Source organism: Ictalurus punctatus, chromosome 16, assembly GCF_001660625.3.
Source record: "Ictalurus punctatus breed USDA103 chromosome 16, Coco_2.0, whole genome shotgun sequence".
NCBI lineage: Eukaryota > Metazoa > Chordata > Actinopteri > Siluriformes > Ictaluridae > Ictalurus > Ictalurus punctatus.
In genome coordinates, this window is record NC_030431.2 from 12,500,890 (window position 1) to 12,528,082 (window position 27,193).

At 40.6% G+C, this 27,193-nt stretch overlaps 1 protein-coding gene across 1 annotated transcript in view; it reads left to right on the plus strand.

The window, feature by feature from the left end:
• kcnj6 (potassium inwardly rectifying channel subfamily J member 6) overlaps positions 1-27,193 on the plus strand; it is a 91,207-nt gene that overhangs the window by 59,862 nt on the left and 4,152 nt on the right. The gene's annotated exons all lie outside the window — the stretch shown is intronic.

A 27,193-nucleotide genomic window follows, 5' to 3' on the forward strand; every position in this document is an offset into this window, starting at 1 on the left:
ATCCATCTGGCTGGCGGAAATGGTGTGCTGGAGAGAAACACTCTGTGCAGACAGAGATTCCACTGATTAGATGGAAAGGAAAGTCAGTGCCATTAAAGGAGAGGAAAATACATCATGCTGCATCATATACAGTATGCAAACAGAGGGTTCAAAACATACACTCACTTACTCACTCACAGGAAAATCAGTCTTCCAGAGTACAGGTTGTGTGATATAAATCCAATCTAATTAAGTTTATGTTTTCCATCTAGTCATGACACATATTTCATATATATAAAAGCAGTATGACTAAGTTAATTTATGTAGAGCTTTCATGAGTTTGTTTACAAATACAGGAAAAAGTACCTGAACCATTTACCTAATTTCTTTGCTGAAAGGAATGCAAGATGTACAAAAAAAATAGAACAATGGTGAGGAACAGTGGTGATCAACAAGATACCTTATCTCTTCTAGGGATTGATAGTGAGACAACAGTGTTGCATGCGGTAGGTCAAACAGCTCATATCCAAATCTCCATTTGAATGTTCTAGTGCTTTTTGTTATTGTATCAATTTTGTAATTGGTGAACTATTATCACTAATTGCTGTACGCAATAACCGAACAACATTTCCTATCTGCCTAAGCTGGAAATCAAATTTGATGTTGCTGTCAATGCTTATAGTAATAACAAATGAAAGAAAAACTTTTTTTCAAAAGAAATGAAAAAAACATTTTTTGTATAATTCAGAATTGTTATGAGTGGCTTTGCAATGGAAGAGAAAGAGTGTCATGTCAAAATTGAGACAAATCAGATGAAAATCCATAGTAGCATGGATGTTGGCATCCAGTGTTAGCGGTTAAAGGATTCCCCCTGGCTAGTCTATGATTGAAAATAGATGTTTTTCCTTGTGGTGTTGTTAGGAAAGAAATTACCTGGTAAAAATCTTTATCTGAAAAGAAATGGAAAAATAATATTTTTCTTTATCAATTATTTGTATACTGCACAAAGTAAACAGTATAATTAAAGCCTAAATTGTCAGCATGCATTTCCACTGTTAAAATGGTGAATTATACCAAGATATAAGGGTTAATAATGAGGATTTTTTTTTTCTCAGTGCTACAGTATTTTACAAATTTTGCTTCACCAGTGTTACTTTCTCCTGCCATTCAAAAACCTAGCCTCATGTAATCCAAGTTTGATGTTAAACCCAAGCTGTGGTATTACCCTAACCCTAACCTTAGTATTACTAGTGCTGAGCTGCTAATGATCTAATATATGTATGAACATTCATGCATTTTGGATTACAGCCTATAAAACACATATCTTGCAAAGATTATTCATAGGGAGATGAAGAGAGATTGACCAGCTTGAATGGTTTGTCAGTTTTCACCCTGCCATGTTCATGGGAGTGGTTAATCCTTGATACATATGTCTAAAATGACGTTATATATATTGTCAGTGTTTGACTATGGTTTATGTAGGAACAATATGAGGAAATCAGGAAGACATGCAGGACGTAAATAACATTTTAACACGACAAACTAGACTATACCAGAATCCTGCATATGGCCATAGATCATTCCAGGGTTAGCAAGGTTGTCTAAAGAGGAGGATCAGCATTAATGTTGACTCTCATAGATCTTAACTTGCAAGGTTATAGCCAGTTTAGGAGGGACTTTGGAGCATGGCCAGATAAAAGCAGGAGTGCTTCAAAATGAGAGCACAAAATTCCAGCCGGTGAGTTCAGCACAGTGCTGGTTGTGATCCTCTGAGCATTTTAAAAGTCTTACCACGTTTACAGCCAGCAGAACTCTCTCTAGATTTCTTCTACACACTTGATTCAGCTGAAAGATACAACTCAGTTCATTCAAAATTAAGCACCCTTCATTCCATATACAGCATAGGTTATTCTCAAGACAGCAGAAGCCAGGCTAATTGGAAGCAGCATTTGACCACCTCAGATTTTCAAGGTAATTGTTGCAGATTACTATTTTATGAGGCCTTTAGCCAGTCAAGCTGTGCTAGTGCAAGGAATGCAGATGATCTTTCATTAGCCATGAATCTGAGGCCACAGCTGCCTGAGCTGTGAACCGCAGGTGAGGCAAAGCAGTCCTTCTGGGAGTAAATGATAGACTATGGAATGGTCAGCAGTTGAAGGAGAAATTGCAAGCTCTCATGGGCATGCTGATTTTAATGCTCTATTGAAGGTATTGAATAAATGAGCTGGAGAATAAGAAACCTACTGTGAGTGATGAGGCTGTGTGCAGTCCAAGTTTGAGACTGGAGAGATTGTATAGGGGGTGGACAGCTTGAAGTTGTGGTGGCAAAAGTTTGAGGTTGTGTGGTATTAGATTTAGTCGTGTCTGGTGACATTATTTGAGGTTGTCAGGGGACATAGACGTTTATTTTAGGAAAACTCTGAAAAGTTAGGAATAGGAATGTAATTTGAAGTTATAAGTTTAAGGCTGTGTGGTTTGAAGTTTTAGGGCAAGACTTATCAACTGGCAGAACATAAAGTATTTCAGTGGACTAAACGGAGTACCAAAAAAGTACAGCAGCAAAACAAAGAAACATATGCAAACAAGTTATTATAACATTTGTATTATCATAGAATTATTGTGGCATTAGCAGCAGCGACTGACAGTGACAGTTTTCTAAACAGTAACCGGTCCAGTTTGTGTAGTAGATCCTCATACATTATCTGAAAATGCAGCTATCTGGAGCATTACAAAACAAAAACATAACCGCTTCAAATTGTCTTATTTATAGACATAATGGTTAAGGATTAAAAGGTAATTGTATGAAGCTAGAGCTTTGTAAATTATGCTTGCATAGGTTGTTAGGAGGTAAAATTTGAGGTTGTGTGGCAGGAGGGTAGACTTTCAGCTTCCTATTTTGGGGCAGATGATGTTGCAGTCACTTGCTTTAGTCAGTGAGGCAAGAGTAATTCAAGTGGGTTACTCCCACAGGATTTAACAACATTCTGCAAAACCACACACACACACACACACACACACACACACACACACACACACACACACACACACTCTCTCAGTCCATAGGGAACACTCAGACAAACCTGCCCTGCGTGTGTTCCAGCATTTTAGAGCTTATGAATGTATAACCTTCCTGCAGTCTGCAGTGTCCTTTTTGAGTGGTTGTCTGTATTTGATTGTTATGTGTCAGAGAAGGAGAGAACAGATACCTGTGTGAGAATGTATTATTTATTATTGATAACACTGCAAGCATTTTACTGCCAAATGAGCAGAATAATTGTGCTACACATGAGTGGCATGGAAAATTGAGTCAATGCATGTCTAACAGGATTACAATAACAGCAGTCTGACTGTTCATTCACTTTTAACAGTGAAATAAGCTAATGGGGGGGGGGGGGGGGGGGGGTGTCAATTTTTGGGGATGGGAGAGAGCCTGAGGCTGTCCCAGGGTACTCAAGGAACAAGGTGACCCCCAAAACTTCTACTATTTTATTCATTTGTTCCACCTGACACACAAAAAAAACATGTCACAGAAATCATATACAAGAATAAAGGACAAAATTAGCAAGTCTAGACTTCCGTTTCCTGTGTTATGAAAAACTACAAAATGACATTCCTCGCTAAAAAATGAAAAAATAATCCTTTAACGCCTAAAGCACATGGCGAGGGACCCCCTGGACAGGGTGCCAACCCATCACAGGGCACAATCACACACACACAAACTCACACACCCATTCACACACTTCAGACAATTTGGAAATGCCAATCATCCTACAACGCATGTCCTTAGACTGGGGGAGGAAACCGGAGTACCTGGAGGAAACCACAAGGAAAACCTTATTTATTTATTTATTTATTTATTTATTTATTTATTTATTTATTTATTTGTGTTGATGTTTTGTTGTTGTTTTTGTTTTAAAAACTGTAGCTTTTATTAAAAGGCATTAACTCTAACCCTACACATTAATAATTATGTTATTGGAATACTTATGTCGTCCTCATAAGAATAGTAAGTAAAACGTGTGTGTGTGTGTGTGTGTGTGTGTGTGTGTGTGTGTGTTTGGCAAGTCTAGACTTTTCATTCCAAGCTGCTCCTGTGTGTCCTTGTAGCTGTTTTTAGAATTCATGGACAGCTGTCATGCCTGAGTCAGTCCTCTACATTTGTCCTCCATTTTGTCTGCTCTCTCTCTCTCTCTCTCTCTCTCTCTCTCTCTCTCGCTCTCTCTCTCTATCTATCTATCTATCACTCACACACATACTCGCACACACGCACACACTCACTGCTAAAATGCTGATTATACTGGATTTACTGGGGGAAACACTATGATAAAGGCCTCTGTGATCAGCCCCAAGCTTTCTTTCGGACAGTTTTCATAAATAATGGCAAAATAATTATCTTTATTGCAGGTGTATTTTTAGCGCTCATTATACTGCCAGTGTCGGAAAACCCAACTGATACATTCATTAATCAAGAACAAAGATGACCCTCTTTGCCCCAGAGCTTTTATTCAGCTTGGCGATCATCACAAGCACTTGACTGCGGAACTAAATAAAGGATGAACATGATGGATTTTTGCATCTTGGGTTGGAACAATCAGTCGAAATTTCTGCTTTTCCAGCAACTGTGATTCTATTTTGAGTGGTTTGTGAGAGTGGTTGCTATAGAGATGGTGTTAAGAGTAAGAGAGAGAGAGAGAGAGAGAGAGAGAGAGAGAGAGAGCATGTGTGTGTGAGTGGCAGGAAAACCCACTGATGTTACACAAGTCTGTTATCTAAACAGCCAGCACCATCACCATCATAAACATCACGATTATTGTTATTATTATTATTGTTGTTGTTGTTGTTGTTGTTGTTGTTACTATTATTATTATTACTGAACAAAGCTAAATACATTACTAATTGCTATAAATATGAGAGAAGGCTTTCTCTTTCACATTTGTGGTAACAGAAATCTTTTCATCTTAAGTGATAGTGTAGGGATTTATCCTGGTAGTCTTTGTGCATAAAACTGTTTCTTTTTTGTCCTCTTTTTATTTAAATAAAAGATAAGCATTGTGTAGTACCATGTAGCACCACAGATCACAACACAGCTCAGTTGCTGGGCTTTAAAAGAGCATACGTAGAAAATCAGTGTGATGGTTTCAGACAAATGTGAAATAGTTCCCTTAAACGGATGCTTTCCATAGCAGCTGAAGGAGCTCTGGAAGAAACCCTGAGATTATTTGATGTTTGAAAGATATCCTATGATTTCTTTACATTATGTGTGAAGAAGTGTTAGCTTTAGCTTACAGAGACATGCTTCCTAGAGTGAAAGATAAATGCTGATCTGACAGTAATATCTGGAATATCACTCATTTCTTTGCTGTTATAATGATTTATTCTTATAATGTTAATGAACATTACAGTTCTATGTTGCAGGTAAAGTGATGAATGCATACCGTCAGGAAGTAAACCAATGAATCTATGTCATGTTTGTGAATATTTGCCTGTTAGAGCTACACAAGTTGGACATTTGGGGTTTGGGTTAGGCCTCACAAATCATACTTAACATTTTTTAATCAACTTCATACTTCATTCCAATTTTAATGGGAACCATTATTAAACAATGATTTTATATCAATATTGTGACCAGGCGCCCCCTGCAGAAATTTCTCAGACACACACACGTGCACACACACACACACACACACACACACACACACACACACACACACATCTACACACAGACACACACACACACACACACAAACACAGACACACCTGCCATCAACACTGCAGCATTGTAACTTCACAAGTGCCATGAACAAGACATCTCTCATGCAGGTGCATCTGTGAAGTCACTGGAAATTTCTCATTCTCTGTGTGTGTGTGTGTGTGTGTGTGTGTGTGTGTGTGTGTGTGTGTGTGTGTGTGTGTGTGTATGTGTGTGTTTGTGTGTGTTATTTATATATATATATATATATATATATATATATATATATATATATATATATATATATATATATATATATATTACACACACACACACACAGTATTGTGCAAAAGTTTTAGGCGCATGCAAAGAAATGCTGTAAAGGAAAGATGCCTTCAAAATAATGAAATAAAATGTTTCTACATTTTAAAATATATATACCATAAATGAAACCAAGTCAATATGTTGTGTGACAAATTTTTTTGATTTTGACTGTCGCACTTATTTCCAATTTTTGCAGCAAAACCCATCAGTCTTCATAGTGTTTTTTGTCTGAAAAGCGTCTCTTACAAAATATGCTGCTTTCTTTAATGACATACAAATATTTTTCTGTAAAATTTTTGTGCTAGAAAACTAATGTTTGGTAATCGAAAATGTTTTTTGTACTGACTCGATAATGTAGAAGTCATAAAATAAAGAATCTATAACAAAGTTTGTACTAAAAAAATAGGGTGCCTAAACATTTGCACAGTACTCTGTGTGTGTGTGTGTCATAGACTGTAAAAAAAGATGGATGACACACCTTCACTCTCTTCCAGTGTAGAAAAGTGAAGCCACCAATGTCCCAGTATGGCGCTGACATCTACGAGCCTGAGTCTCCGCAGTAGTGATCCCAGAGACCGAGTCTGCGCAGTAGTGAACTCGGAGCCTGAGTCTCTGCAGTAGTGAACTCGGAGACCGAGTCTGCGCAGTAGTGAACTCGGAGACCGAGCCTGTGCAGTAGTGAACTCATAGACCGAGTCTGCACAGTAGTGAACTCGGAGACCGAGTCTGCACAGTAGTGAGCATAAAGTGGAGCTACGGTATCAACGTCAAACCCACACTCCCGCAGAATCAATCGCAAGCATACACCCCTGCACTTTTTCAACTCATTATGTCAGTGTGAAATAAACAGTTATGGAAATGAAGAAATTAAAGTTAAAGCTCCAATCTACTCCTGAAGATCCTGAAAAAAGTTAATTGGTGCCTCAGTGACTACTTCGTTCAGAGAATCTGTCAATCACAGCTGTCAATCATGACATCACACCCTCGTTTTTATAGCATCAAATAACTACTTAAAATCAAACCTATTTAAAACACGAACACTTGAACTTACATCAGCATGATAAAAACTACCTAAAATGACCCTAACCTTAACCATCTTTGGAAAAAGTTTATTTGAAGTGTAATTTGATTGTTTAGTTTGTCTCACGTCCCATTAGATTGCATGGAGAGGGCGGGGTTTATACTGCATCCAGCCACCTGGGAGTGATCGAAACATTTTGGCTTCACTTTTCAGGACTTGTACAGCACATCCTGTATCCTGTATCATGGCTAACCCTGCACTTTGACCCCAACTTCCTGGCATGTGAAGAAAAGAATTTCACTTTGCTGTAATGTATATGTGACCAATAAAGACTCATTATTGTGCCCTGCCTTGTGTCGTCATATATATATATATATATATATATATATATATATATATATATATATACACACACAATTGAAACAATGCCTATTTATAAAGTTGATATAAACAAACCCACAAGGAAAATTAGCTTTTTCAATCGTTTATTCAACACAAATTTATATATATATATATATATATATATATATATATATATATATATATACACAGTATCTCACAAAAGTGAGTACACCCCTCACATTTTTGTAAATATTTGATTATATCTTTTCATGTCACAACACTGAAGAAATGACACTTTGCTTCAATGTAAAGTACTGAGTGTACAGCTTGTACAACAGTATAAATTTGCTGTCCCCTCAAAATAACTCAACACACAGCCATTAATGTCTAAACCGCTGGCAACAAAAGTAAGTACACCCTTAAGTGAAAATGTCCAAATTAGGCCCAATTATCTATTTTCCCTCCCCGGTGTCATGTGACTTGTTAGTGTTACAAGGTCTCAGGTGTGAATGGGGAGCAGGTGTGTTAAATTTGGTGTCATCGCTCTCACATTCCCTCATACTGGTCACTGGAAGTTCAACATGGCACCTCATGGCAAAGAACTCTCTGAGGATCTGAAATAAAGAATTGTTGCTCAACATAAAGATGGCCTAGGCTATAGGAAGATTGCCAAGACCCTGATACTGAGCTGCAGCACGGTGGCCAAGACCATACAGCGGTTAAACAGTTCAGGTTCCACTCAGAACAGGCCTCGCCATGGTCGACCAAAGAAGATGAGTGCACGTGCTCAGCATCATATCCAGAATTTGTCTTTGGGAAATAGATGTATGAGTGCTGCCAGCATTGCTGCAGAGGTTGAAGGGGTGGGGGGGTGAGCCTGTCAGTGCTCAGACCATACCATACGCCACACATTGCATCAAATTGGTCTGCATGGCTGTTGTCCCAGAAGGAAGCCTCTTCTAAAGATGATGCACAAGAAAGCCTGCAAACAGTTTGCTGAAGACAAGCAGACTAAGGACACGGATTACTGGAACCATGTCCTGTGGTCTTATGAGACCAAGATAAACTTATTTGGTTCAGATGGTGTCAAGCGTGTGTGGTGGCAACCAGGTGAGGAGTACAAAGACAAGTGTGTCTTGCCTACAGTCAAGCATGGTGGTGGGAGTGTCATGGTCTGGTGCTGCATGAGTGCTGCTGGCACTGGGGAGCTACAGTTCATTGAGGGAACCATGAATGCCAACATGTACTTCGGAATGCCTTCGGAGATTGGGCCGCAGGGCAGTATTCCAGCATGATAACAACCTCAAACACACCTCCAAGATGACCACTGACTTGCTAAAGAAGCTGAGGGTGAAGGTGATGGACTGGACAAGCATGTCTCCAGACCTAAACCTTATTGAGCATCTGTGGGTCATCCTCAAATGGAAGGTGGAGGAGCCCAAGGTCTCTAACATCCACCAGCTCCGTGATGTCGTCATGGAGGAGTGGAAGAGGACTCCAGTGGCAACCTGTGAAGCTCTGGTGAACTCCATGCCCAAGAGGGTTAAGGAAGTGCTGGAAAATAATGATGGCCACACAAAATGTTAACACTTTGGGCCCAATTTGGACATTTTCACTTAGGGGTGTACTCACTTTTGTTGCCAGAGGTTTACACATTAATGGCTGCATGTTGAGTTATTTTGAGGGGACAGCAAATTTACACTGTTATACAAGCTTTACACTCTATACTTTACACTGTAGCAAAGTGTCATTACTTCAGTGTTGTCACATGAAAAGATATAATCAAATATTTACAAAAATGTGAGGGGTGTACTCACTTTTGTGAGATACTATATATGTCATATTTTTCTGTGGAAAACGTAAGCACACCCTTGGCCTCAGAATCTAGTATTGTCCCCTTTGGCAGAAATAACTTCTTGCAATATTCTTTCAGTCGCAAGATGTTTGAGGGTTTTCTTGCATGTATTGCCTGTTTCAAATCCCCACACAACATATCAATGGAATTCATATCTGCGTGTTGACTAGCCTATTCCATAACGCTCCATTTCTTCTTTTTAGAAAACTGCTGGATTTGCTAGTGTGCTTAGGATCTATATCCTGGTGAAAGATCCACTTCCCGTTAGATGGCCTCACATTAACTTCAAGCACTCTTTGATATGATGGAAAATTCATAGTTGAATCAATGAATGCAAACTGTCCAGTCCCTGAGGCAGCAAAGCAACCCCAAACCATAACATTTCCATCACTGTGCTTCATAGTTGATATGAGGTGCTTCTCCTGAAAAGCTGTCTTTGGTCAGCGCCAAACATGTCTGCTGTTACTGTGGCCAAACAACTCTTTGATTCCTCTGTCCAGACACATTATTCCAAAAGGCCTGGAGTTTGCCTATATGCTCATTGGCAAACTGTAGTCTTGCTCTTTTGTTCTTTTTAGGCAGCAAAGGCCTTTTCCTGACATGCCTCCCATGCAGGTCAAATTTGTGCAATCTCTTGCTTATTGTAGATGCATGCACTTTGAGACCAACAGTTGCAAGACTTACTAGCAGATCCTGTGATGAAATCTTGGGGTTCTTGGAGACTTCTTTTTGCATCAGTCTGCTGTTGGGCTGAATTTGCCGGGACAGCCAGCCCTGGACAAATTGGCCCCATTTGTAGATGATTTTACAGTGGAATGATGTATTTGAAATAAGTTGGAGATCTTTTTAAATCACTTTCCAGACTCATAGGCATCCAAAACCTTTTTTCAGAAGGCTTTATAGAACTCTTTACATTTTGGCATGATGACATCACACACCTCAATAACAAAGGGAACACCAGACACTAGATATGAGAGGGGTGTAAATAAGACAGGTTCCACCTGCACTCCCTAAGCAGGTTCTAATCACTGGCACCCAATATTGAACACCTGAATCTAATTTCATGAATTTGATGGTGTGATAAATGTAGGGGTGTACTTATTTTTTTCCATGTGACTGATCACATGGAAAAAGACATTTTCTGCTGCTGAGACTTTGGGAATGTACCTTTGTAGCACTGAAGAAGACAAAGATTTTCTGAGATTCATGATTGATGGCAACGTGAAAGACACTTTATGAGGGATCTTGCTGTAATGACTGTTTGTTTTTGTTTTTTTGTTTTTTTTAGTTTGATCCTTTTGAATGATCTCGAACAATCTCGACTCTCTAATCAAGAGTTGTTTCACAGTTATTAGACACCTTCACATCTAAAACTGGAAAATTGTCATGGTGTCTATCCCCACCTGAGAGATGAGAGATGGGGCAGACTTAGTGTGGAAAATGCAATCAAATTGCTTTCATGTTCCACTAGATATGCTGCCATCTATGGAACAGACATTAAATCAGTCTTTGAGTTGTAAGTCACACCTCCAAAAAAAACATAATTTTCGAGCTAACAAACATAAAAGAAAGAAGTTGGAGAAAAAATGGAAAGATAGATATGACCCTCCTGCAAGCCTACAGTACAGGTATAAAGGTGAAGCAAACAGAAAACATTTGGAATGCTGATACTAGTTGGGCAATGGCATGTGAGCTATGCATATCTTCTCTTATGTCACACTTTGATAGCGCTCATACAGGAACATGTAAAAGGGAACATGACAAGCTGGCAGTCATAAGGGATATTTGGGATAGATAGGTTCAGCAACGATAGGTGGCCCTTTTGTACAGTCCATCTCCATAAATAACTGTTAATGAATGTCTTGATGCTTTCAGTGGAAAAGTTCAGTATATATGCTTAACATGTATGCAGATAAAGGTGTGGGCCACCTCTGTGGTAATGAGGGTCATCCTGGCTTTGATGGCTAGACGTGTGACCACAACTTATGTCACATAACTTGTGACAAATTTCTTCATATCATACACTCTTGGTGAGGAACAGTTAAAAAGAAAGGTCATGATGTTGGGGACTGTATGAAAAAACAAACCTTAGCTTACAAAAGAGCTCATTGAAATGAACACCAGGAAAGTGACTTCATCTGTCTTTGCTTTTGTTAACACCACTGCACTTGTGTCCTACAGTATAACCCCAAGAAAAAAGTCAAATGTCCTCTTGAGGAGGATTATGCAGAAAGATGAAAAGATGAATGTGAAAAGACAGGATAGACAATTTAGATGAACTTTGCACATTGACCTAGGGTGTTTTTCCCCAACATCACTGATGCTTTTGTCAGTTGGTGGGAAATCAACAGTAATTGGAAAAGTGGCAAAAATTAATCAGAGGAGAATTTTCTTGGAGCAGCTTGGTCAGCATCAAGAGAGGACAGAGCATCTTCCCAGGTCACAACTTGAGTATTGCCTCCAGGACTGCAAAAATGTTACATCCCATAGCTCTAAACACCTGCAACAAACGAAACAAAACAAAAACATGAAAAACTGGCTGTTATAGAGAAGATGCCATACGTTTCATAAAGGGTGCAAATCAATGGGTTGTATAAAGTTGTGATCAGCTCTTGGGAACTTGATGCTCATTTTGTCTGTTGAGTATTTGAACTGTGAAATTGAACAAAATGCATATCTCTATTGGCAAACACATACAGTAATGTGGTGTGTCTTTGAGCGTAAGCACCCCCACCACTTCCCTGATGATTACATCAAGGCATCCAGTGACGCAGATGGTGTTTGATACAGGGATGTGATGAGAGGAAAAAAGGGTACTGTTTAACATCCATTGTTTTCATTAGGGTGCAATGGTCAGCTTATTTTGGAACATAGACCAATATATAGTCTACATACTGTAGATCCCTGCATGATAGAGTGACGTGTATCAGATACATCTCCTGGTTGCAAAAACATAGTGGGAGAGTACAGTGATTTTTAAGAGCAAACCAGAATTGGTTTTCTAAAATATCATGTTCTGCTGCTTTGGGTGCCAATGATCGGAAAAGTGTTCATAAACACATTCTTTCTCACTGTATGCTATTGCATCGGTCACCTTTCCAAGCCACCAGAAGGCAGTTAAGGTGTCATATATCAAGGAGGTAACTCTGGACTTCAGTTCCCATCAGCCACTGCACTGTACTACAATATGTCACATGACCACGTGGACCTGAATCACGTTTCTGTTAACGAGCACTCCTATATATAGCCACTGTTTGTACTGTTTCCTTGTCTCATGTAATTTATCTATTCTTTTGTCCATGCTTCCATGTTTGGTTTTTGCCACAGTATTTTGCCAAGTTGTCTTAGTGTCTTTGTTTTGTTGTTTGTTTGTTTAATAAAACATTGAATATCTGCGATTGCTTCCGCATCTACCTGTGAGACATGACAGAACCTGAGACATACAATGGAAGCAGCAGATCGCCAGGAAGTACCTGGGCTTCAATCTACCACCTATGTTCGCGGAGGACTACGCCATGCCACGCTAACAGGAGGAGGAGTCCGGGTACCGGTGGGAGACTGTGGTCGGGGCTAGTACCATCTCCCACCCTCCCTCCCCTATAATGGATCTAGTTCAGCAAACGGAGTTAGCGGAGAACGAAAGTCAGCCTCCCTGCTCGTCTGAGGACGCCGCTCAGCTTTTCGGGTCAGCTGAGGACGCCGCTCAGTCACCCAGGTTGGCTGAAGATGTTGCTCCGTGTCCTGACATACCCAAGTGCTCCCCTCTGTTCGCCAACCCTGTGCACAACACCGCTGTGCTTACCGGTTCAGCTGAGGACGTCGCTCTGCCTTCCTGCTCGGCTGAGGATGTTGCTCCGCCTTCCTGCTTGGCTGAGGAAGTTGCTCCGCCTTCCTGCTTGGCTGAGGAAGTTGCTCCGCCTTCCTGCTCGGCTGAGGACATCACTCCGCCTTCCTGCTCGGCGGAGGTCAGCACTCTGCCTTCCTGCTTGGCTGAGGTCGTCGCGCTGCCATCCTGCTTCGCTGAGGACGTCGCTCTACCTCCATGTTCCGCTGAAGACATCGTTCCTCTTCTTTGTTGCGTGCCGTATGTCACTCCTCCTTCCTTCTCCACGGAAGACATCGTTCCCCCCTCATGTACCGCGGAGAGCATCGTTCCTCCCTTTGGCATTGCGGAGAACCCCGTTCCTCTCCCTGGCCTCGCAGAGAACCTCGCCCCCCCTCTATGGCCTCATGGAAATCTTGGAGCTTCCCTCGGGCCTCGCGGAGGACATTGCTCCCCTCTCCTGTCCTGCAGAGGAAATTGTTCCGCTGTCCTGCCACACAGACATCGTTCTGAGCTCCAGCCCCACTGAGGATGTTCCGCTGAGGATGTTGCTCTGCTTACCTGTTCTGCTGAGGACGTCGCTCTGCTTACCTGTTCCGCTGAGGACGTCGCTCTGCTTTCCTGTTCCAATGAGGACATCACTCTGCTTACCTGTTCCACTGGGAACTTCTCTCTGCTTACCTGTTCCATTGAAGATGTCGCGCTGCTTACCTGTTACACTGAGGACATTGCGTTGCTTTCTTGCTCCGCTGAGGATACCGTTCAGTCTCCTAGTTCTGCTGGGGACATTTTGCCCAAGGGGCCAGGACCACCAGATGGAGGGAGTGCATTTTTGGGCGCTCTGGGAGAAGCGCTTTTGGGGGGGGTTCTGTCATATATCAAGGAGGTAACTCTGTACTTCAGTTCCCATCAGCCACTGCACTGTACTACAATATGTCACATGACCACCTGCACCTGAATCATGTTTCTGTTAACGAGCACTCCTATATATAGCCACTGTTTGTACTGGTTCCTTGTCTCACATAATTGTCAATCTATGCTATTGTCCACGCTTCCATGTTTGGTTTTTGCCAAGTATTTTGCCAAGTTGTCTTAGTGTCTTTGTTTTGTTGTTTGTTTGTTTAATAAAACATTGAATATCTGTGATTGCTTCTGCATCTACCTGTGAGATGTGACATAAGGTTATAGGCAATTAGGACTGAGGGGCCTACCTTAGCTAGGGAACTGGTTTACAGGTTTAGTTTAACAAATCTAAGTAGCCTAAAATCTACATCAGGAAACTAGCTAGCTAATGCTAACAAAACAACAAGACAGCTCAGCATTCTAATCTACTATGCAGGACACAACATCCCCCCTTCCCTTCCCTATGCCATCTACATATGGAAACTAACAACAAAGTCTCCCAAATGACTAGGCCATGATCAAGCCGTGGCAAGAAAGAGTCTGGGAGCCCAGGGGCCTGGGGAATCACAGAGGGAATGGGGAAATCCAGGGAGCGGGGTAGAGAGGAGTCCAGGTTTTACTTGTTGGCCAGAGGCATTGAGGGTTCCCTCCCTGGACCAAGAATGACACTGGGCCAGTTCCCCCTGATTTGTGGGGTGGCTGGAGGTGGTGCAGGCACTATCTGAAGATGGCTGGAATGCCATTGAGTGCCATCCTCCAGCAGATAGAATGTCCTGCCAAGTTGATGAGTAACTGCCAGGGGGGCAGACCAGAATGAGGTCAGTTTATTGCACCTGCCGGTCTTTCCGCTCTTGAGACAGCCATGGCAATCTTTGACTAGAAGTTTAATATCTTTGTCCATGCCCGTCCACCAGACACTGTATCTGCAGCACTGTTTGAGCTTCACTATGCCCAGGTGACCCTTGTGTGCCATTTCAAGTACATGTGTATGAAGAAGCCCTGGGACCACAGTGCAGAGCCCTCTTGCAACACATGTCACTTCAGCACAATAGTTCATCTTGGAACTATCTTGGCTGCAAACGCAGCCAAGTCCCCTGGCACATGTGATGGCCAGTCGTCTCAGATGTAGATACGGAGCTGGGAAAGGATCGGTTCCTGCTATGAGGCTGATTTCAGCTCCTGTAGTGACACAGTGCCCTGCAAGGGAGTATGAAGTTACTGAATGATTTCCGGTTGGCAGCTGTCAACTGGCATATCCTGGGTCGTAACGGAGCAAGACAACAGGTCTGCCACCACAATGTCACGGCCTGAGCTGAACTGAAGGATGTAATTATACTGGCAGAGCCTGTTATACCAGCGATGCATAACAGTAGCTTATGGCCTGTACCTGAAGTGGCTAGAAGTGCCACTAGGGCATGGTGGTCCCTCCTTAGTGTGAAATGGCAGCCATACAAATACAAATGTCACTGTTCACATGCTCACACACACTCCAGCGCCTCCTGATCACCCACTGAGTACCGCTGCTCTGTTGGGTTAAGGGTCTGCGAGGTGAAGGCTATGGGCCTTTCCACTTCATTCTGCACCTGTGATAGAACAGCCCCAATGGCAGTGGCTGACGTGCTGCATGTGATCAGGGTGTCAAAGGAGGTACTGAAATGTGACAGTACATGGGGTGAGGTAAGTTGGGACTTAAGAGCATGTACAGCTTCTGAGCATGCTTGCATTCACTCCCAGGGTTTGTCCTTTTGAAGCAAACGGCGTAGGGGGGCAGTGGTGGCCAAATACTGAGGAAGAAACTAAATAATAACCCGTCATGCCTAAAAAGGAAGCCACCTGGGCAGGCATGGTCGGTTCAGGGATGGATTCAGTAGCGTCCGTATTGGATTGGAGAAGAGAAATGCCCTGTTCTGACAACTTGAACCCCACAAACTCAATGACAGGGATCGCAAAAAGGCATTTGTCACCGTGAAGGGTCAATTTGTGTTTTGCCAGGGTGTCTAAAATCTTCTTAAGGTGCTCATCATGAGTGTGCGTTGTTGCTCTGTGCATAACGATGTCATCAAGGTAGATGATGACACCTGGTATTCCCGCTAAGTTGGAAGCAGGAAGGGGCTGAGCTCGGGGTAAATTGCATCCTGGTATAACGAAATGCTCCCTCATGTGTAACAAAAGCTGTCAAATTCCTGCTGTCTGTGTGCAGGGGCACCTGCAAATCCCCCTCCCTGAGGTCAAGCTTGATAAACACTGTTGAACCATAGAACTGAGCTGTGAGTTCCTCCAATGTTGGCAGAGGTAATTTATCAGGAATTATTGCTTTATTGACTCGCCTCAACAAATACGCAGCCCTCCAGATTTTTTTTCGCCACCACTAGGTTTGAAACCCAGGGCAAAGCGTCACTGGCTCAATGATGCTGGTACCTAGCAGGCGCTGTAGTTCAGTTGCCACCCCATCGCGCCGGCCCAGGGAAATGCGAAGTAATGGTTGAATGGCAGGTGTGATGGCGGGGTTAATGAGGGGTTGATGCATAAATGATGTAAGGCAGCCCAGCCCATTGAATAGTGTTGGCCGTAGTTGTTGCCATGTTGAAGTCACCACCAGGATAGCAGCCCCACCCACATCAACTAAGGTGAATGCTAGCGAAGTGAACAGGTCCAGCCCCATCGAATTAGCTCCTTTATGGGCCACTTGGAAAATCAATAAGGGTAGTATTTTTGTTCCAGAGCAAACAATCATTATAATTGACCCCAGTAGTTTAATTTCAGGGCTGTGGAGGGCACAGGCTCGTGGAGGGCGGCGCCAGACGGAGCATGTTAAAAAACTGCCTGTACATGGCAGCATTCAAAATGGACATACTGGCCCCTGTTTCCAGTAGCAGGGGAACACACACATCATTCAAGATGACCGTGCATGATTTGAATGGCACAAGACCTGATTTCACATTGTGAATTATAGTGGGTGAAGACTGTGAAGTACTTGGTAGTGGTCTATGTGGGGCTGAGCGGCAGACACTGGCAAAGTGATTTTGTTTTGAACAGTTATGACACATCTGGCTCTGAGCTGGGCAATTTGGGGCTCTTGTGGCATGAGAATGAGATCCATAGTTAGAACAGGGCTATTGTTGTTGTGGTCACCGGCGTTGTTGTCACGCGAGTTGCATCACAGAGTCAGGAACATCGACAGCAGCTCCCACACCCCTGTGCAATGACTGCTCCATGGGTGGGGGACTGTCAATGAGTGTTGGAGGGCTAGATATGAACTTAATTCGGTTTGTTAGTGTAGCCGCACGTTCAGCAGTGCGTTAAATTTGAAATGCAACTGTTATGCTCTAGATAGCGTCATCAGGCTGTAGTAGCAGGGCTTCCTGGATTTTATTGTCAGTTATGTGCTCAATCAGCTGCTCACGGATCATTTCATCACACAGCACCTCAAATTTACAGGAGTTTGCTAGCCCTCTCAAGTTAGCCACATATTGCTTGACAGACTCAACAGGAAGCTGATGTCATCGGCGGAATATGAACCACCGCAGAAAAACACTCTGTGGGGCAGCAAAATGTTCATATAAGAGGCTCGCAGCTTGGTCATAACAATGCTTCATTGCTGTCAGTGATTGTTGCGAGCATGCGCTGTCCCTCTGCACCCAGGCATTGTTGTAGCAGTGCTTTATATCCAAGCCACGCTCAGTTCAGTAAGGCCTGCAGCGATGGTTTTCAAAATACTACAACCAAGGTATGGTAGGTTAGCCAGGGAGAGCGAGGAAGTGTGGCGTGGGGGTAAGAAAAAATCAGCCATCCTCTTCGCCAAAATGTGCCTCGTCTTTAACTCAGCATTCTAACCTACTGTGCAGGACACAACACACATCCCTACTGAGCTACCTTTGTTCAGCTAACTAATGCATTTATATGGCATCTGGTTGGGCAGTACATCAACTTTCAGTACCATATCCTCCTCAATGTTGCAATCATAAAACTTTACACCTTGAATGTGTCCACAAACAACAACATTTTAAACATCAAGAGACTTGTATGCCTTCAACGTCTCTCTAGTATAAACACTCAGAGTTTCTGTGAGATATGTGTATATGCCCAGCCATTGCCGGTTTGGCCACCACTTAGGATCATTTAGCTATGGACAGGATGCCAAGCCATAAGGATCTTCATCATTTGAAAGTGTATCTGAATAACATTCCCTGTCTTTTAGTGGTAATCCATAATTATAAGTGGATAACATTTTGGCTAATATCAATCCACTTCTTAATAAAATTCTTGATAGATTTTTCAATCAGATTAGAACTAAGTAGTGTCAAGTTGCCATGATACACTTACACAAACATGTGTTGTGAAGTCTTTGCAAGATCCCTGTTCTTAAAACAGGGTGCTCGCTCTCACCTGATTATCATCCCACTGATTGAAAATACCTGACTCTAATTTCACCTTCAAATTAACTGCTAATCCTAGAGGTTTGCATACTTTTGCCACTCACAGATATGTAATATTGGATCATTTTTCTCAATAAATAAATGACCAAGTAAAATTTTGTCTCATTTGTTTAATTTGGTTCTCTTTGTCTACTTTTACGACTTGTGTGAAAATCTGATGATGTTTTAGTTCATATTTATGAAAAATAATAAAAATTGTAACAGGTTGACAAACTTTCAAGCACCACTGTACATTGGTGTACTACAAATGATTGGATGCTAATCTGTCCATTTGATTAATAAATAGCGTACAGTCATTGTCTGCATGAGAGAAGAAGAGACCTTTTGGAGTCGTAACGAATACTTTGAAGGTCCAAATAAAAAATGTAAGAAGTAAAAAGTGAGGTTTTTCTTGGAAATGTAATTAAGTATGAGTATTAAATTTAAGTAATACTCAAGTAAAGTCTAAATATGCCTAAGTCTATAAGTCAAAGTATGGTAACAAAGTACAATTACTCAAGTATTTTCCATTCTTGCATAGGACAGATAGGGGAACCAATGGACTGAATTCATATGTAGGCAAGACCATTATATTGAATCTGACAAAGCAAAGAGTCCTCATTTCAAGCACACAATGGTGATATACCAGAAATAACTACTGTTCATGAGCGAAGATCATTTTTAGACCTGTGGAACTATGTATGGGTGGACTTCTATACTGTTAGCTTAATAACTTCTTATAGGAAAAACACACCATGAAGAAACTTTCTCTTACTGAGGAAGGAAAACTACATTTCACACCACAAAAGGGCTCTGTGTGAAGCACATGTTTTGGGAAGCACAGTGTGCCTTTCACTCTGCACAAATATGACGACTTCTTGACAGCTGTGCTATCTCACCAGCACGACGGGTTATTATTCAGCAAAATTGTATCACGCTGCGTTAGTATGTGGCACATGACTAAAGAAAAGTAGTAGTACTTGGTGGTGAGACTCACTGCTAGTGTAGTGCTGATTTAAAAGCTAGTTTGGAAATTACTCAGTTACTCAGTCCATGTCCTTTAAACAATGAACAAGGCTTAAAAATCAAATGAGGAAGCTCGTTAACAGTTTTAGAAGCGCTAAAATCAACTTATTGGAAGACAGTATTTTTAATCCTTGCCCATGACTGGAGTGGTCAATGACCATGGCCAATGTCAATGACATCAGTAGAGTTTGACAAACCTGTAAACAGACTTGCATGTAAAAGAGCTTCCACTGTAGAATCCTGAGTTCAAGTTGTTCACTGACTGAAGGACAGCATTCAAAGGACTACAGGTGGCGTCTGAAACTGACATCTTAGCTAAAGGATCTATACCCCAAGGAGCTTGAGCTCAACAAACAGGAAATGCAGGCCTAAATCAAAACATGCATGCTTACCAAACGTCAACTCCAAACATACAGACATTTGGTATTGTCCATGTTTTTGAAGAACTATGAAAACTAACAGGTCACAGGAACACTGGGAGAACTGGAAATCTGGTTCAAGATAAGGACATACTCTTGTGACTCTAAAGGACATACTTCTGTAGGTAATGTTGCCAGTCGCACTGTCAGAGAGGGAGAAAGTGGATGAGAGAAATACATGCTGCTACACATAGATCTAACAGACCATTTCTGACATCAAACATATGTGGCAAGAGAGGAGATTTGGAGCTGGATGGAAAATATGGCAAATTTCACACAGCAAATGTTTTCATTAATGGTACTACAATAATAACCTATATAGCTGCTGAATATCTTCACCCTATATATCAACACAAATGCACCTGCTAAGAAATGTGAGTGATAAAATGAGAAATGAGGTAGAAATGAGTGATGAAATGACCAAGGAACATATTCAAACTATTTTTGGACTTTCTGTGGTCTTTACTCATCAAACACAAGTCTCAGGGCAAAGTGAACTAATGAATTGTGTCTTCAAGAAATGTCTTTCAAAATGCATCAAAAAGATGTTTTGTGGTATTATGTAGCATCCGAGCTATGCATAACAATGGGACTATTGTGAAAATCTCAGTAGAACAATATGTAGAGCAGAGCTTCACATTATAGATGTGCAAGATGAACCAACTAAAGAGAGACAGTATGTAATACCCAGCCAATGGATGATGCTCTGTACTGAGTTCTTCTAATTACTAATGTTATTGTTAACAATAATGACTAAGATAAATACATTTGTGACAATAAATTCTTTGACTCGTTCTTTCATATTCCAGATACTGTATGTCACATCTGTTTCATTTTGACCTTAGCTTTCACTTCAAGGAGAGTTTCCATAAGATCCATGGAACCATGATTTCTTACAGCAGTACACACTTATATTTAGAATAGTACCTAGACTATGTCATGGTTGTAAGGCCTATATGATTTCAGTTTGCACCCATATGCCAGTAATGCAACTCTGATTTGGGCTTCAATTAACTATTTAAGACAACTCACAACAATGGCATTACAGAGTGGCATAGCAGAAAAGCTTTTTTTTGGCAGGCTTACCATATATCCAAAGTAATTTACAGGGATTTACCTTTCTCAAGGAACCAACAGTGGCAGCTTGGATGTATCAGGATTTAGTACCAGATAGGCAGAACCAGGATAGAACTCACCAACCTCTGATCAGTAATCCAGAGCCCTATCCACTGAGCCACAACTGCCAACATTTGCCATGTTATCAAGAGATTGTGAGTTCAATTCTTGACAATGCCACTGCCAGCTGTGGCCAGGAGTTCAAGAGAACAAAAATTGGCCATGCTGTCTAACCAATCTATGGCATAACGCATGCGGAAAAGGGCATTTAGTGCTTTCCTCCAAGTGTTCAGCTGCCCAGTGATGTAGCATGAGTAGCAGTTTGAAAAGATGCACTGGCTTCATGTGTTTCGGAAGAAGCACATGCAGAACTTCACCATCCCCTGGTTTGTAGCTTTGGTGTGATAGGGCAGAGTTAGGGTGGGAATTGTGAAAACATTTTTTCACTTACCAAAAAAAGTTGATGTAGTAAATGCAGAAATAACCCAATAATGATTATGTGAATATTAATTTAATGATAAATTACAATTGCATTCAACAATCAGACAAAATGCAAGTAAACTTTTGTTTTGTCAATTCCACCAGACAGTCAATCACTACGTTTACATGGACAGCAGTAATCTAATTAATGATATTATACTGAGTAAGACAATATTGTGATTAAGGTGTTTACATGAGTTGCTTTTAGAATACTCCTTTCATGTTCAGGCTTACATGTTATAGAGCATAGATTGATTAACAGCACGTCATTACGTCCCCACACCACGCCGTCCAATGTTCCATCCAGAATTTCACGTTTCAGCATACAGTTTGTCTTCGTTATGGTACCGTATACAGTTTTGGGTTTTTCATTTTTAATTTTACGAAAGCTTCAAGTGCAGTTAATTATTTGTCATGCTGTACGTGCAAATAGACGACTGCTTGAATCCTTGGGCTGCATCCGAAACCACATACTTACATACTATATAGTAGCTGAAATACATGTACCTCGCCTACTATATAGTAGGTAAGTACATGGTTTTGGACGCAGCCATGCTCTTGTTTACTGTCAAACAGTTGAGCATTGCTGTTTGTGTACGCATCCTGTCACAAAATGCGGTGAAAACTCCCACACGATGTTAATAGTGTGATTGAGGTGTGTACGTGTCTATAACGCACTTCAATAATGTGACTAAAATACAAATACTCCACATCTCTTAATTCGATTTGTGTTTACTTCGAGTACGACTTTAGTCTGATTAAGGTCATCAATAATTGCTGTTTACATGATAGTTTCTTAATCTGAGTATTGTCTTAATCGGGTTAATATTGGATTATTGTTGTCCATGTAAACATACTGAGTGAGACTGGTGGCCTGAGAGATGTGAGAGTGCTGAGAATGTGGGGGTGAAGTAACAGGCCTTAATATGGACAAACTGAGGCAGGACATGAAACATTAAATATGTTTTAGTCTTTGTTATCCAAAATATTTGCATGACTTAAATTGTAGTTAAAAACATCTGAAAGATCCTCCAAACACTGCTGAAATATATTTCAGACCTGTGGGAAATGCTAAGTGAATGTTAATCCTATATTTCTTCACACATGCTTTAGAACATTTAGTTCTGGCTATGAGAATGAAAGCTGCAATCTTAGAAGAAAAAAAATGGCTCTACAAGAGTACTTTGGATCATTAAGGTGTTCTGCTTGGAGCCTTCTCTGAAAGATAAGTGTTGTATAAAGAACAGTTAATTGTTCCCCCAGAAGGACAAACTGAAAAGCTGTAGGCTTTTAGATATTTCTTCAACATCTTACATATGCTGCATGTCACAGGTTCACTGAAATTAATTATTTTTGTACACATCACCAGTCTACTTGGTAGAGAGGTCTAGGTGCTGTTCTTCACAGTTAAGGGGTAGCATAATCACTCAGTCATATTAATGATGCTTAATCATTTTCAGCATAGAGCAGTTTTAGTGTAGCTTCTAGCATCAAAGAGAGGAACTTCTCCAGTAATTGGTATCCAGTGTTGTGCATACATTCCTTATTATAAGGACGAATTGAAGAAAATAATTGCTCTCCTCTATTCCTGATCAGAGTGGTGTCTTTTTATAGATTTGGTGCAGATTTATTTTCATACCAAGCAAAAGCCAGTAGCTTATGTAAGAACAAAATATGAGGAGAGGTGGATCGTTTAACTTATTAGGACTAATAAGATTTCCTTTTCTATTGTGTTTGTTTGTTTTTTTACATTTCTCTTATTTAATATACATCACAGATCAACTGTACTCTTATGGTGTATGAAATGCTATATTGTTTTAGTCATGTTAATGTTAATTAATTGATCCTTTTGTTATGTATAATTAGATCTTCTGTCATGTAATCATCCAATTCATCAGTCATTAATTTACTGTTCAATTATTTACTTGCTTAGCAATAATCATTAGCAGAGGTGGGTAGGAACGTGCTTTGTTACATATACTTAACTTTTTGAAAAATAAATTACTTTTAAGAGTAGGTTTAACTGGCCATAGTTATACTCTTACTCAAGTTCATTTTTAATCACAGAAATGTACTTTTATTTCTGTACATTCAGTGGCCTTCTTCCCTTAATGTTGAACGTTAATGAATATATGTAGTTTTAATAGTTAGTTTATAGTCTTGTGATACGCAGCAGTGGTCTGAATGCGGATGCAACAACTGCTCACTTTTTAGCAGCTCAGTCCTGGAGAAGCGAGGGTGTCGACGGAGACAGGACACACACACACTCACACACTCTATAGACACACTTTCTCTTTTGTTATGTTCTATAGTCTGTTCTTTTTTCTCTGTTGTCTTGTTTAAATGCAGATGCTGACAAGTTTGTGTTGTTAACATGTTGTGAAAATAAAGACAGTCAACTGTTGGGAAAATGTTTGTTTTTTTGGGGGTGTGTTTGAGATTTTGTGTTGAAAATGACAGGTTGTGTGTTACTGTACCCATCAGAGGACTGGGATATGCTGCTTCATGTTGAACCCAGTTTTTATATCATATAAACAGAACAGACAGACTTTCAAGGAGATGTGTGACTTAGAGTTCTCCATGTAGTCTGAGATTTAGGATTTTCCCTTCATTTTAATCAGATCTGAAGTTACTAGTACCTTGCTACATGAGTAGTCTTCTCATTGAATACTTTATTACTCTTATTCAATTAATTAGTAACATTATTAACTTACTGTTACTTGAGTAATTATTTTTTATCAGTAGTTTTACTTGTACCTGAGTAACCTTTTTGGCTACTCTACCCACCTCTGATCATTAGACTTGTTTTCCCTTTAGTCATACATTATTAGTCACGGCTCAGTCTCATATGATCAAACCAGGGAATGTTGGAACGTAATACAATTCGATAAATAATATTGATTAAAAAAATTGTCTTTATTGTATAACCTTTTGATCTTTTGTTTAAAAAAGAAATTTGCAAAAATACTCTGCTCTCATGGATATCAAAAAATTGCAAACACAACACAGGTTTATCAAAAAAAAATATTTGTTAAATATATGTATGGCACAATTATTGGCTGCCTTTCAGTCAATACTTTGTGCTACCTCCCTTTGCCAAGATATCAGCTCTGAGTCTTCTCCTATAATGCCTGAGGATGTTGGAGAATACATGGCAAGGGATCTGAGACCATTCCTCCATACAGAATCTCTCCAGATCCTTCCAATTTTGAGGTCCACGCTGGTGGACTCTCTTCTTCAGTTCACCCCACAGGTCTTCTATGGGGTTCAAGTCAGGGGATTGGGATGGCCATGGCAGGAGTTTGATTTTGTGGTCAGTAAACCATTTTTGTGTTGATTTTGATTTATGTTTTGGATCATTGTCCTGCTGGAAGATCCAACCACGGCCCATTTTAACTTTCTGGCAGAGGCAGTCAGGTTTTCATTTAATATCTGTTGATATTTGATAGAGTCCATGAGGCCATGTATCCTAACAAAATGTCCAGGTCCTCTGGCAGAAAAACAGCCCCAAAACATTAACGAGTCACCACCATATGTAACTGTGGGCATGAGGTACTTTCCCATATGGCTACCTCTCTGTGTGTGCCAAAACCACCTCTGGTGTTTAATGCCAAAAAGCTCTATTTTGGTTTCATCTGACCATAGAACCCGATCTCATTTGAAGTTCCAGTAGTGTCTGGCAAACTGAAGACGCTGGAGTTTTTTTGGATGAGAGTAGAGGCTTTTTTCTTGAAACCCTTCCAAACAACTTGTGGTGATGTAGGTGACTTTGGATTGTAGTTTTGGAGACTTTCTGACCCCAAGACAGAACTAACTTCTACAATTCTCCAGCTGTGATCCTTGGAGATTTTTTGACCACGCGAACCATCCTCTTCACAGTGCATTGAGACAATATAGACACACGTCCAATTCCAGGTTGATTCATAACATTTCCAGTTGACTGGAACTTCTTAATTATTGTCCTGATGGTGGAAATGGGCATTTTCAATGCTTGTGCTATTTTCTTATAGCCACTTCCCATTTTGTGAAGCTCAACAACCTTTTGCCGCACATCACAGCTATTTTCCTTGGTCTTACCCATTGTTATGAATGACTAAGGGAATTTGGCTTATGTGCTACCTCATATTTATACCCCTGTGAAACAGGAAGCCATGGTTGAACAATTTCAACAATTAATAGTCACCCAGGTGTGCTAAAAAATTTTAAATGAGAATACACTTCAAATATATTTTTCTCATATAAATTCATAGGGGTGCAAATAATTGTTGCACATCTATATTTAACAAAGATTTTTTTGATTAACCTGTGTTGTGTTTGCAATTGTTTGATATCCATGAGAGTATTTTTGTGACTTTTTTGAACAAAAGATCAAAAAAGAACACAAAAGAAAACAAAAGAACAAAAGATCTTTATTGTTTAACAAAAGGTTAAACAATAAAGACAATTTTTCACAGCCTTCTTTGCTCATATTTACCACAGGTGCCAATATTAGTGGAGGGCACTGTACATTTTATACATCATAATCCGGAAATATAATTTTACACCCATGGGTATTGATGCACGTGCCACACACATGTACATACACTGAGATTATCTGAACACTGCTTGTTTGCATGCACGACACACACACACACACATTGCACATGCTGAGAGTCAGTGAGGTCAACTGGAGCAAGGATGCAAAAATAACAGCTGGCAGCATCTTCCATGGTTGACCTATTGCTATGGCGATGAGAAAGGGGAGCATGCCGCACATGCTGCATGTCATTGAAAAGTTAACGCATACAGCCAGAGGTGGGAAAACATTATGCGGAAACAGGAGAAACAGCAGCCTGTCTACATAATTAATGTATTCATCACTTTTACCTCATAGCCAATGGCCTTCTGACACCTGCCTGGTGTTCTCCTCAGCTCACACATAAACACTGAGTGTTTCATCGATCATTTGCATTGACCATGAATGGAGGTGTGAATAAATAAATGGATGGATTGATGGATAGACAGAAAGACACATAGATATACAGAGATAGATAGAGAGATATGGTAGCTGTACATAAATAGTGACCATAGAAATAAGTGGTAAATATAGAAAGCAAAACATACATGTACTCAAACATGTTTGAGTAAAATACTTGGTGCACTAACTGAATTAGACGGTAGAAGAACTCCTATGCCGCGCATGTGTTTGCCTCTGATAACAGAATGAGCGCTGATCTTTCCTTACACTGACCATACTCTCACTATTACCTGCCAAGTTTCTTTCACTCCAGCAGCGCAGGACACTAATCCTCAAACCATATTTTCCCAGCTTAGCATCATCAGCCTGCTGATCCAGGATCAGCTCTTCCACTCCTTCTAATCATATTCACAAGGATATAAAGGGCAAAAACTGCTCCTGCATCAGCCAGCTGGCTGTGAGGAGTTTACATACACATGGCACGAGGAGCAGCAGCTATACAGGATCTGGATTTAAAACTGAACGGATAAACTGAACAGCTTAGACTGAAACTTTCCATAGTCATGTGTAGTAGAAACTAATCATAATGCTTTGAGGACTAAGCAACTGTTCTGTTAGTAAGGTCCAAAGCTAACAATTCTCACACAAAACTATAACATCGAATCAGCTGCTTCTAGTCAGTTTGTAATTCAATTTATAATTATTTATTATTTTTTTTAAAAATCACTGTATCCCTGATATCTCCATATAGCCACTATTTGGCTGAGCTTTTTAACCCATTACACCCTAAAATGTGATCTTCGCTCCTCCAATTCTGGTCTTTCAACTGTCCTTCGGACTCGTT